Source organism: Rhincodon typus, chromosome 35, assembly GCF_021869965.1.
Source record: "Rhincodon typus isolate 14 chromosome 35, sRhiTyp1.1, whole genome shotgun sequence".
NCBI classification, from domain to species: domain Eukaryota; kingdom Metazoa; phylum Chordata; class Chondrichthyes; order Orectolobiformes; family Rhincodontidae; genus Rhincodon; species Rhincodon typus.
In genome coordinates this window covers 9,788,704-9,800,051 of record NC_063366.1, presented here as the reverse complement: position 1 = coordinate 9,800,051, position 11,348 = coordinate 9,788,704, and positions in this window count along the sequence as shown.

The window sequence follows — 11,348 nt, the reverse complement described above, 5'->3', positions numbered from 1 at the left end:
AATTGTACATCTTCATGATTTTGTAAACTTGTATAACTTCATCCCTCTGATGGCTCATGGAAAATAGACCCAGCCTATTCATCATCTCCCTAGATATCAGAACCTGTAAGCCTGGCAACTTCCTTCTAGATCTTTTCTGAACCCTTTCAAATTTAACAACATCTTTCCAATAGCAGCAAAACCAGAAATAAACTCAGTATTTCAAAAGTATTTCAACCAATGCCCTGCACAGCGGCAACACGACCTCCCATCACCAATACTCAATGCAGTAATCAACAAATACAAGTGTACCAAATGCCTTCTTCTCCACCATGTCTACTGCCACTCTACTTTCAAGAACTATGAGTTTGCACTCCAAGGTCACTTTGTTCGGCCAAACTACCTCAGTGTACCCTTAAGTGTATTAGTCCTGCCATAATTTGCCCAAACAAAATGTAGCATGTCACATTTATTTAAATTAAACGTCCTGTTGTCCTCTGAGGTAACCTTCTTCGCACCCACTATACGACCAATTCTGGTGTAATCTGCAACCTTAAAAACCATAACTCCTATATTCATATCCAAATCATTTGTACAAACGACACAAAACAGTGGACACAGCACCAATCCTTGCAGCACACTGCTGGTCACAGGCCTCCAATCTGAAAAGCAATCCTCCCCCACTACCTTGTATTTCATACCTTTGGGCTAATTTTGTATTCGAATGACTAGCTGTCCGTTTATTCCATAACCATTCTGCCAAACGGAATCTTGTTGAACACCTTACTGAAGGTTACATAGACAAGGCCCACAATTCTGTCTTCAACAATCTTCTTCATCACTTCCTCAAAAAACTGAACCAAGGTAGTGAGATACAAATATAAACGCAAAAGTTGTATTCGTTATCACTAATCAGTACTTGATTTTCCAACTATATGTAAATCCTGTCTTTCAGAGTCCCCTCCAATAAGCTACCTTCAACTGATGTCAGGTTCACTGGTCCTTGGCTCCCTGGCTTTTCCTTACCGCACTTCTTAAATAATGACACCAATTTAGCCAACCTCCAGTCTTCTGGTACATCATCCATGGATATCGATGATACAAATATCTCATCAAGAGGCCACAATAATCACTTCCCTAGCTTCCATTAGTGTTCTAAAGTGCACCTGATCTGGTCCTGGGGATTTGTTCATGTTGATGCATTTTACGATGTCCAGCACCTCCTCTTCTGTGATATAGAAACATTTCAAGATGTTTACTTCGCCAAATTCTCTAGCTTCCATATCCTTCTCCACAGTAAACACTGCTGAAAAACATTTGTTTGGTATCTCGCTCATCTCCTGTGGCTCCATACATAGGTCACCTTGCTGATCTTTAAGGGGGCCTATCTCTCCCTAGTTGCTCTTTTGTCCTTATGGTATTTGTAGAATCTCTTTGGATTCTCCTTATCCCTATTTGCCAAAGCTATCCCATGTCGCATTTTTTTGCCTTCCAAATTTCTCTCTTAAGTATACTTCGGCTGCCCTTATTCTCCTCTAGTGATTCACTCGATCCCTGTTGTCAATACCTGACATATTCTTCCTTGTTTTTCTTGACCAGAGCCTTAATTTCTCTAGTAATCCAGCCATACCTACACCTGCCAGCTTTGCCCTTCACCATAACAGGAATGTATTTTCTCTGGACTCTCGTTATCTCATTTTTGAAGGCTTCCCACTTTTCAATCATCCTTTCACCCGCGAATATCCGCACCTATTAACGTTTGAAAGTTCCTGCCTAATACCGTCAAAATTGGCTTTCCTCCCATTTAGAATTTTAACTTTTAGATCAGTTCTACAGTTCTACCATAACGGTTTTAAAACTAACAGAATTATGATCACTAGCTCCAATGCGCTCCCCCACTGACACCTCAGTGATTTGCCCTGCCTTAATTCCCAAGAGAATGTCAAGTTTTGCTCCTTCTCAAGTAAGTACATCCACACACCTAATAAGATTTTTTTTTGTACACACTTCACAAATTCCTCTCCACCCAAGTGTTATCTCTATGGCAGTACCTGGCTATGATTGGAAAGTTATAATCCTCTACCATTACCATTGTATTATTTTTACAGAAAACTGAGACATCCTTGTAAAGTTATTTCTCAATGTTCTGCTGACTACTGGGGTTTTTATGCTACAATCCCAATAAGGTAATCATTCCTTTCTTATTTTTCAGTTCCAACCAAATAAATTCATTGGATGGACTCCCAGGAATATCCTCCCTAAGTACAGCTGTAATGTTGTCCATGCTAAAAAACGCCACTCTCCGTCCTTTCTTGCTCCCCTCCTTCCCTTTCTATTCTGTCTATTGCATCTATACGTTGAACATTAAGCTGTCAGCCCCGCTCATCCCTGAACTACGTTTCTGTATTAACTATGATATCTCAGTTAGATGTTCTGAGGCATGCCCTGAGTTCATCTGCCTTACCAGTCAGGCCTCTTGCAGTCGTCCTACCACATTATCTGCTTTGCTCCTTCCTGCCTTTACTATTCGACATGTTCGATTCCCAACTGCACCAGCTCCAGATTTATCTCTTTTCTGACTATCTATCTGTCCCCACTCCTGTACTAGTTTAAATCCTCACAAATGGTTCTAGCACTTCTCCGTGGCAGTATACTATTGCTTTACAATTCAGATGCAGCCCATCCGTCTTATCCAAGTCACTTCTTCCACAGATCCAAAAATGTGTATCCTTCTCCCCTGTATCAACACCTCAACCACGTATTCATCTGCTCTATCCTCTTTTTCCTACTCTCACTAGCACGTGGCACTGAGAATAATGCAGATATTACTAGTCTGGAGAATCTATTTTTTAACCTCCTATAATTTCCTATATTCTTTCATCGGAGCCTCGTTATCTTCCTTTCCTATGTCATTGGTTGTCATGTGTAAAACGACTCCTGATGATCACTCTTCCCACTGTTTGAGAATATTCTGCACTATCTCCAAGAAATCCATGATCTTGGCACCCGGGAGACACACACCAATCTGACAAAAATAAGAACTGTGGATGCCGTAAATCAGAAACAAATGCAGAAGTTTCTGGTAAATCTCAGCAGGTTTGGCAGTATCTGTGAAGAGAAATGGTCACTGGACCCGAAGTGTTAACTGTGATTTCTCTTTCCAGATACTGCCAGACCTGCTGAGATTCTCAAGCAACTTGTGTTTTTTAACATCAGTCTGATAACTCATTGCCTGCCGCAGAAACGTCCATCTGTGCGTCTGACTAGATGCTCTGCGATCACAATGGATCACTTGGAACCTGACATACCTCTCATTACGGTCGAGTTAGTCTCGGTACCAGAAACTTGGCTGTCAGTGCTACGTTCCCCTGAGAGTTCATCACCTCCTACATTTTCCAGAACAGAACTCGTGTTTGAGATGGGCATAACCACAAGAGACTCCGGCACTTGTCTGCATACCTCTCCCACCTTTCCTGGAGGTGCTCATCTTCCGACTGTTTCTGGGGTTTCTTCGACGTGAAACTGCTATCCATCATACTTCCTAGCTCCTGTAAATTCCTCATTGCCTCGAAATTCCACTCCAACGTATCCGTGTGATCTGGTAGGATCTCTTCCAACAGACATAATCGTCGGTAGCATTGAAAATCTCCCTAGTCTCCCATATCCGATTGGAAGAGCACAGAACTCTATTAAAGGTCATCTTTGCACTTTAGTAATCTGTAGACCCAGAAAAAAAAGCACCTGCGTGCTCCTCTAAAACACTGCTTTAGGATGGCTTGATACCTCTGTTTTGTATTTTTTAAAATGATTAATCTAGGGACATGTCTCAATAAAACGTATAAACAAAATAAAAATCCACCTTACTCTCTACTGTGGATTAAAACAAAACAGCATTAGACTTAAAATGAAACATTAAAATTGTCCCCCTGCTGTGAACAGACTGTACTGAGGTTTCTCCAAGGTCGGCTGTGATCTTCAGTGATTGTTTATTTTTTTCAGAATGAACGCCAATGTCCGGAGATGATATGAAAGTTCAATGGCTGGTCAGACAGCTGTGCGGGATCACTGCTCCTTTTCAGTTTCACCGCCCACGTGGTACCTGCTCTCCCTCTTGTTTTAAAGTACCGTCGTTTTCATCTTCTTTCCAAAGTTTCAACACAATGCAATAGTGTATAAAAGAGCTATAAATTACTGCTCTATGAAACGAAGGATATTAGCTTCAATACCAAACAGAAAGACTTCAGAAAATGAGCAGCTCTTAGAACCACAATTTTCTCCCATCCACCTCGGGATCAAATTCTTGAATTCGAGGCTCCTTTTTGGATTATTAGACGCAAAGGCATTGAGTGGTGTGTGTTGGTATTCTGAATTCGATTGGTTTAAATACGGCGTGCCTTGTGTACTCATGTCTCTTTCAAAAACTAAGAGTTTCATGAATATGGAGTGAGTTACTTGGGGTGGTTTAAAGAAGGTGAGGTTGCCTATGCCCGCGACGAAAAGCGAAATAATTGCAGCAATGGCCCACAATTTCCAATTGCAAGAAATGCAATTGGAATAATTGGTTACGGCTAAATTTGAATTACAAGTGAAGCAACTTGATTCGAGGCAAAAGCAAAGGAGCGAGTTAATTGCAGCAGAACTTAGGCAATAGAATAAAGTCAGCTTGAACATGAAAATGAAAGGAAAGAGATTGAGTTACAAGTGAAAGCAGAAGAAAGAAGTAAAGTGAGAGAACAGGATAAAGAGGAGATGTTTTCAACTTTGGAAGCTGGAACTGAAAAGTTAAGCTGTCGAAAATGACTGATCTAATGGTAAGAGGTGGGAGTGTTGATGGGGGCAGTAATAAAGAGAAAACTCCACGTAGCCAAAGGCCTGGTGGGAATCTTTTAAATATGACTAGGCTTTGCCTAGGTTCGCCAAGAAGCAAGGAGAAGCCTTTTTCATTTCATTTGAGAGCATGTTTAAACAAATGAAAGGACAACCACCCATAGGTGCCGCACTGCCAGAACATTACTTTGAACAGACAGGAAGGAAACTAGCCATCAGAATACATGAACATCAATTAGCAGCAAAACAGCACGACGAACTCTCCTTAATATCGGTACAATCAGACAATAAAGACATCAGTTTAACTAGGACAAGGTAACCATAGTGGCCCAAGCCAAACATAGACACGCACGGGAATTCCTAGAAGCATGGTTCTGCACACGTAATGCAATCAACAAAATACATAGAATTGGACCCGTTATATAAACCCATAGAGATCAGAAACCGGAAACGACACTACTCGCCATAACGGTTCGAACAGTATAAATTCCAAGCAGAGTAGAATAACATCGCTTCATTGGAGGCTCCACTGATGAAGTCACCTAGAATGGTGACGAAACGTCTGAACTCGAACAAGCCAGCTCGGCGAGAAAGTCAACAACCTCACGAAGCAATTGTATGCACGGATCGTAACTCATTAACATTTTTGGAGGAATTTAAGGATAAAAATACCAGAGTGTTTAGATGAAAGTTATTGCTGCAACCGCTCAATTTGAACAGTTTACACGCAACACAATGGAATTGCTGATGTATTATCACAACTGTCATAAAGGAAGGCAGAGATGTACGGTGCTGGAAGGAACTGACTGAGGTGGACTGCCATATAAGGTGTTTTCGTGGTTAGGCAAATGTAGTGTACTGGTAATGTGAGACTAAAGTCTTTGGAAATAAACCACGTTTGTATATTCATGTTTCCCTTTTTTATTGGGGGAAGTGTGAATGTATGTGCGTTTAGGAGGAATTTGTCTGCCCTGGTTCTGTTGAAGTCGGCTGTATAAACCTGCTACCATACAACCCAGAATAAATAGACTGTTTTTGAAGTAAACGAAAGAAGCAAACAAAAGAGTGGGTGATGTCAATCTCACACAGCATCAAAGCTTTCGTTTTGCATTCAGCTGTTGATGTTGGGGCTTTTGGAGTTGAAGCTAACGGATACAGCATATTTCTCGGCTGTCACAAAATAGCATCTCTCTGCTGCGAGATTCCTTCTATTGGTTTACTTCTCATACAGTGAAGGAGACAGCAAGTGGAGCAGAAATAGAAAGAACTACAGATGCTGGAGTCAGAGATAACACAGTATGGAGTTGGAAGAACACATCATGAGTGGAGCAGGAAAGTTGACGTTTCAGGTCAGGACCCTTTTTCAGAAATGGGGAGGAGGAAGGAAGCTCAGAAATAGAGAGAAGAGGGGTGGGGCTGGGGAAGGGAGGTGGAATGGTGATAGATGAGTACAGGAAGGGGGTGGTGGGGATTGATCAGTGGGATGGGAGGGGCAGAAAAGTGGCGGAAAAGATCGGCAGGTTGTGTCAGGTCAACGAGGCGGGGATGAGAGGGAGGGTTGGACAAGGAATGAGGCCAGCGGTGGGGAGATTTTAAAACTGGTGAATTCCATGTTTAGGCCATCAAGCTGTAGGCTCCCAAGGCGGAATATGAGGTGCTGCTGCTCCAGTTTACGGGTAGTGTCATTGTGACACTGGAAGAGGCCCAGGATGGACATGTCACCCAGGGAGTGGGAGGGGGAGTTATAATCGTTGCAGACTGGTAGGTGTTGTTGTTTGTCACGTAAGAGCGCAGATGACCTCTGAGTCTATGCTTGATCTCACCAATGTAGCAGATACATTAGACCAGGTTGGAGGATATACAAATGAACACCTGTTGGATATGGAAAGTTTGATTTGTGCCTTGAATGGAGGTGAGAAGGGAGGTGTAGGGACAGGTGTAGACTTCCTATGTTTGCGGGGAAATGTGTCGGGAGTGGTGGGATTAGTGGGGAGTGTGGAGCGAATGAGGGATTCGTGGAGAGAGCGGTCCCTATGAAAGGCAGGTAGGGGTGGGGAGGGAAATATCTCTTTAGTTGTGGGGTTGGATTGTAGGTGGCAGAAGTTACAGAGAATGATACATTGGATACGGAGGTTGCTGGGGTGTTATGTGAGGATAAGGAGGATTCTGTCTTTATTTTTGTTGGGGGGAGTGGTTGTGAAGGCAGAAGTGCGGGAAATGCAACAGATGCAGTTGAATGCATGTTTGATTACCAGAGCGGGGATGTTACGGTCCTTGAAATAGGAGGACATCTGGGATGTGCAGGAGTAGAACACCCCAGCTTGGGAGCAGATGCGATGGAGGCAAAGGAATTGGGAGTAGGGGAGCGCATTCTTGCAGGAAGGTGGGTGAGAGGAAGTGTGGGCCATGTAGTTGTGAGAGTTGGTGGGCTTGAAATAGATATTAGTTTCGAGTCAGTCACCAGAGATGGAGACAGAGAGGTCCAGGAAAGAGAGGGAGGTATCAGAGATGGTCTGGGTGAATTTTACGTTGGGGGTGAAAGGTATTAGTAAAGTTGATGAACTGTTAAAGCTCCGTGTGGAAGCACAAGACAGCGGTGATTCAGTCATCAATGTAACAGAGGAAGAAATGGGGTTAGTGCCAGTGTAACAACGGAAGAGGGACTGTCCCACGTATTCTGTGAAGAGGCAGGTATAGCTTATGCCCATGTGGGTGCCGATGGCCACCCCCTTAGTCTATAATAAGTGGGAGGAGTTAAAGGAGAAGTTGTTATGGGTAAGGATGAGTTCAGTTAAGCGGATGAGAGTGTCAGTTGAGGGGGAATTTTTGGGCGTGCGGGCGAGGAAGATGTGGAGAGCTTTTCGGAAAGCCACGTGGAGGATATAAGTGTACAGGGATTGAATCTCCATATTGAAGATGAGGTTTTGGGGCCCAGGGAATTCGAAATCTTGGAGGAGGTGGAGGGCATAGGTGGTGTCCTGGATGTAGGTGGGGAATTCCTGGACCAGGAGGGAGAAAACAGAGTCAAGGTAAGCGACGATCCCCTACTCCCAATTCCTTTGCCTCCACCGTATCTGCTCCCAAGCTGGGATGTTCTACTCCTGCACATCCCAGATGTCCTCCTATTTCAAGAACCGTAACATCCCCGCTCTGGTAATCGAACATGCATTCAACCACATCTGTTGCATTTCCCGCACTTCTGCCCTCACAACCACTCCCCCCAACAAAAATAAAGACAGAATCCTCCTTATCCTCACATAACACCCCAGCAACCTCCAGGCAGAGATATTGGGTTTGCTGCGGCAGTCAGGTTTGTGGATTTTGGGAAGCAATAGAAATGGCCGGTACGGGGTTGAGGAATGATGAGGTTGGAGGCTGTGGGTGGGAGGTCACCTGAGGTGATGAGCTTATGAATGGATTGAGAAATGATAGTTTGATGGTTAGGGGCGATGCCATGATCGAGGGGGTGGTAGGAGGAGGTGTCAGAGAGTTGGCACCGGGCCTTGGCTATGCATACCACGACTGCACCTCCCTTATCTGCAAATTTGATGGTGAGATTAAGTGTTAGATGCACAGTTAAAGTTATAGGCGCAGAGGCGGAGGCAGCAGAGAAAGTCTTTGACATCCAAATGTGAATGGAATTCATTGATTTATGGGTGCAGGGGAATGAAGCTGAGTCATTTTCTGAGGACTGACCGTTCGTCATTCTTAGTTCTGAAGAAGTGTCACCGGACCTGAAATGTTAACTCTGATTTTTTTTTTCTTCACGGATGCTGCCAGACCTGGCAAGCCTTTACAGAAACTTCTGTTTTTGGCTGTTACTGCTCCCAGTTGTTTTGTTCATAACTTATTGTAAACCTTTCTGTGGCTGAACATTTTATCATTACTTTCAACTGTTCTCTTAAAATGGACTGAGTCACAACATAACTAAAGGCATTGATACAACAACTCAATACCAACAATATTGCTCCTACTTCCTCAAAGATGTATAAGAATTCATCATAATTTATGGGACTGGTGTCTGGAACATTATTATATATGGAGTTTAAAACATATTCAAAGACACATAATTATAAAGCTACCAGATATGGTGAAGAGTAAAATCACAGAATTCTGTTTTCCATTTCTGGACCACCGGGAGTCTTTTCCTCGCTCTGACATTTCAGCTCTTTATATACATGACGGGATGCAAGTATTAATAAAACAAAATGGAATCAGAGGGGTTAGAATGGTCTCAAACTAATTAAATCCTATAGACCTAAGATCTGTTTAATAGCTCAGTCTTGTTTTACCCAGAACCAGGGGACATTTTCAATTATCTGCCCAGGTTCAAACCTAAAGTAGACAGTGTTGTATTTTAAATAGAAGAGAGCACATATTGTTCACAATATCACAGCTGCCATTTTTTTCTGTACAATATTTTTGTTTCAATTCCTGGCATCAAATGGGCAAATATCAGTCACTTGACAAAGTGACTGTGATGAAGATGAAACAATTGGTTGCTGCATAAAGCAGGACAGTAATAATACTACACACAGGGGTGATTTCCAGGAAGGATTGTGAGTAATAACAAACATTGATTAGACACAGTATGATTTCAAATATGATGACGAACATGTACACCCATCCATGGCCACCAAGTAGCAAGTAGTGCAGATAGAGAGGCCGCACTTTGCCCAGGGGAGGATGACAATCGTCAATAAATTCACTGACGGAGCGTGAAGGAAGAAGAGACTACGAATAAGTGACAAAAGGTTCTTTTTTTTTATTACATGCAGGTTAGAGAATAGCATTTTGAAAATGATATCAAAGACCTTAATTAAAGATATATTCTCTTAGATTTGGCCTTGAATGTAGCAGAACAGGGAGGTAAAAGAGCAAAATTTTCAGCATTATCAAAGGCATGATTGGTCAATGCTTTCATGGTTCAAACAATGAAACAATGAATTTCATATCTTGATGCCATTAATGAATAAGTATGCTACTTCACTACTTACTTCCTTGAAACAACCTAGTAAATTTTTCCATCATCTCCATTATCCATTCTCATTATCGCAACTTGAAGAGTTTCACGAAGTGTAATAGTTGTTCAAGTCTAATATATGCAATATCTGCACTTTAAATATCATTATTCCCTTCATCCATTGCCCCAATGCACCTTTGTAGGACACAGAGACATTTAATTTCCTTCTTTTTTATATATAACTGTACTTATAACTCACATCTAAGGTGTCCTCGATATTGAAGAGGCCAAATACAAAAAAAAGCAACCTTGCAATATAAATCAATAAGATTCGTTTCTAGTGCATAAGAACAGAATTTGACAGATCAAATTAAATTCATATGGAACATTGGATATACCGCAATTACAAAAGAACTGCGAGATTACAACTGTCCAGGAGGAACGAACAGATTTTCTATCCTTTCTTTTATGCTCTCGAGCCTGAAGGAATATCTAACAGATTTGCACTGTTTTCGATGGCATTTCGACGTGTTGTCTTCATTGAAATGTGTAATTATTTAAATCATATTTTAATGGATATATCCAAGATAACAAAACATAAATTTCTTTCAGAATACAAGACAGGACCACCTTGTTTCACTCATTCAATCATCCTCACATACATTACAATTCACCAGTGAAAATATTCCCAGTAATCTGTTGCATCTCTGAGTTGCTATCACTGATGTCTTATCTGAAAGCACACCCTCCTTTACAAAGTGAGATAACATTATACTTCAGAGAGAAAAAAAATACAAATAATTCTCTTTTCACTTTCCTTTTCAGGTGTGGAAAAAGTATTAGACATTAGAGGTAATTGATGAAATCTGACGAAATGCTATCATTGATTATCTGTCTGATCATTGTCATTGTTAGTTCTGAGTTTAATATTACTGGTCCAAAAAATGGACCAGTAATAATGGATTTAAAAAGAAGAGAAAGAGCTCATCACCACATATTTAGTGATATCACATCTCACGGCCACTTACCAGGAACAACAATGAGGGCAATAATCATGGAGTTTATTTTCCTGATACTGGGAAATCGTTCGATACATCTTTTTGTAAAGTTATCCAATTCTGCCTGCTGCAGCAGACTCTCTGAATTAAATTCTGAAATGTTATTTTACTAGACCCGGTGACATGCCCATGGAAACGTTAATGTACTAAAGACGATTGGTTTAGTTCACTTAGATAAAAAAAAAAAATCCGTGATCAAAAAGATAACGGCAGCTGACTTTGCAATGTCTTATGACAGAATTCATGTCACTTTAGGATTATATCATGCAAATCACAGAGACCGATAAATTAGATCTTATTAGTTGTCTGATGAAAAATTAGCATCTGTACTCTTTCACCAACATTGTCAGTCATTCCAACACTATCAGGTACAGATCGAGATCTGTGCGTTTCCACGTTTCATGTTTAATATTTATGCTTTTACCTCAGGTTTTCCCTGCTGCACTGTGGAAACTGAATGCCGACTTCGAGCGTTGTAATCCCGTTAAGTAATTCAAGAAGGCGCTCCTGTTGATGCCCTC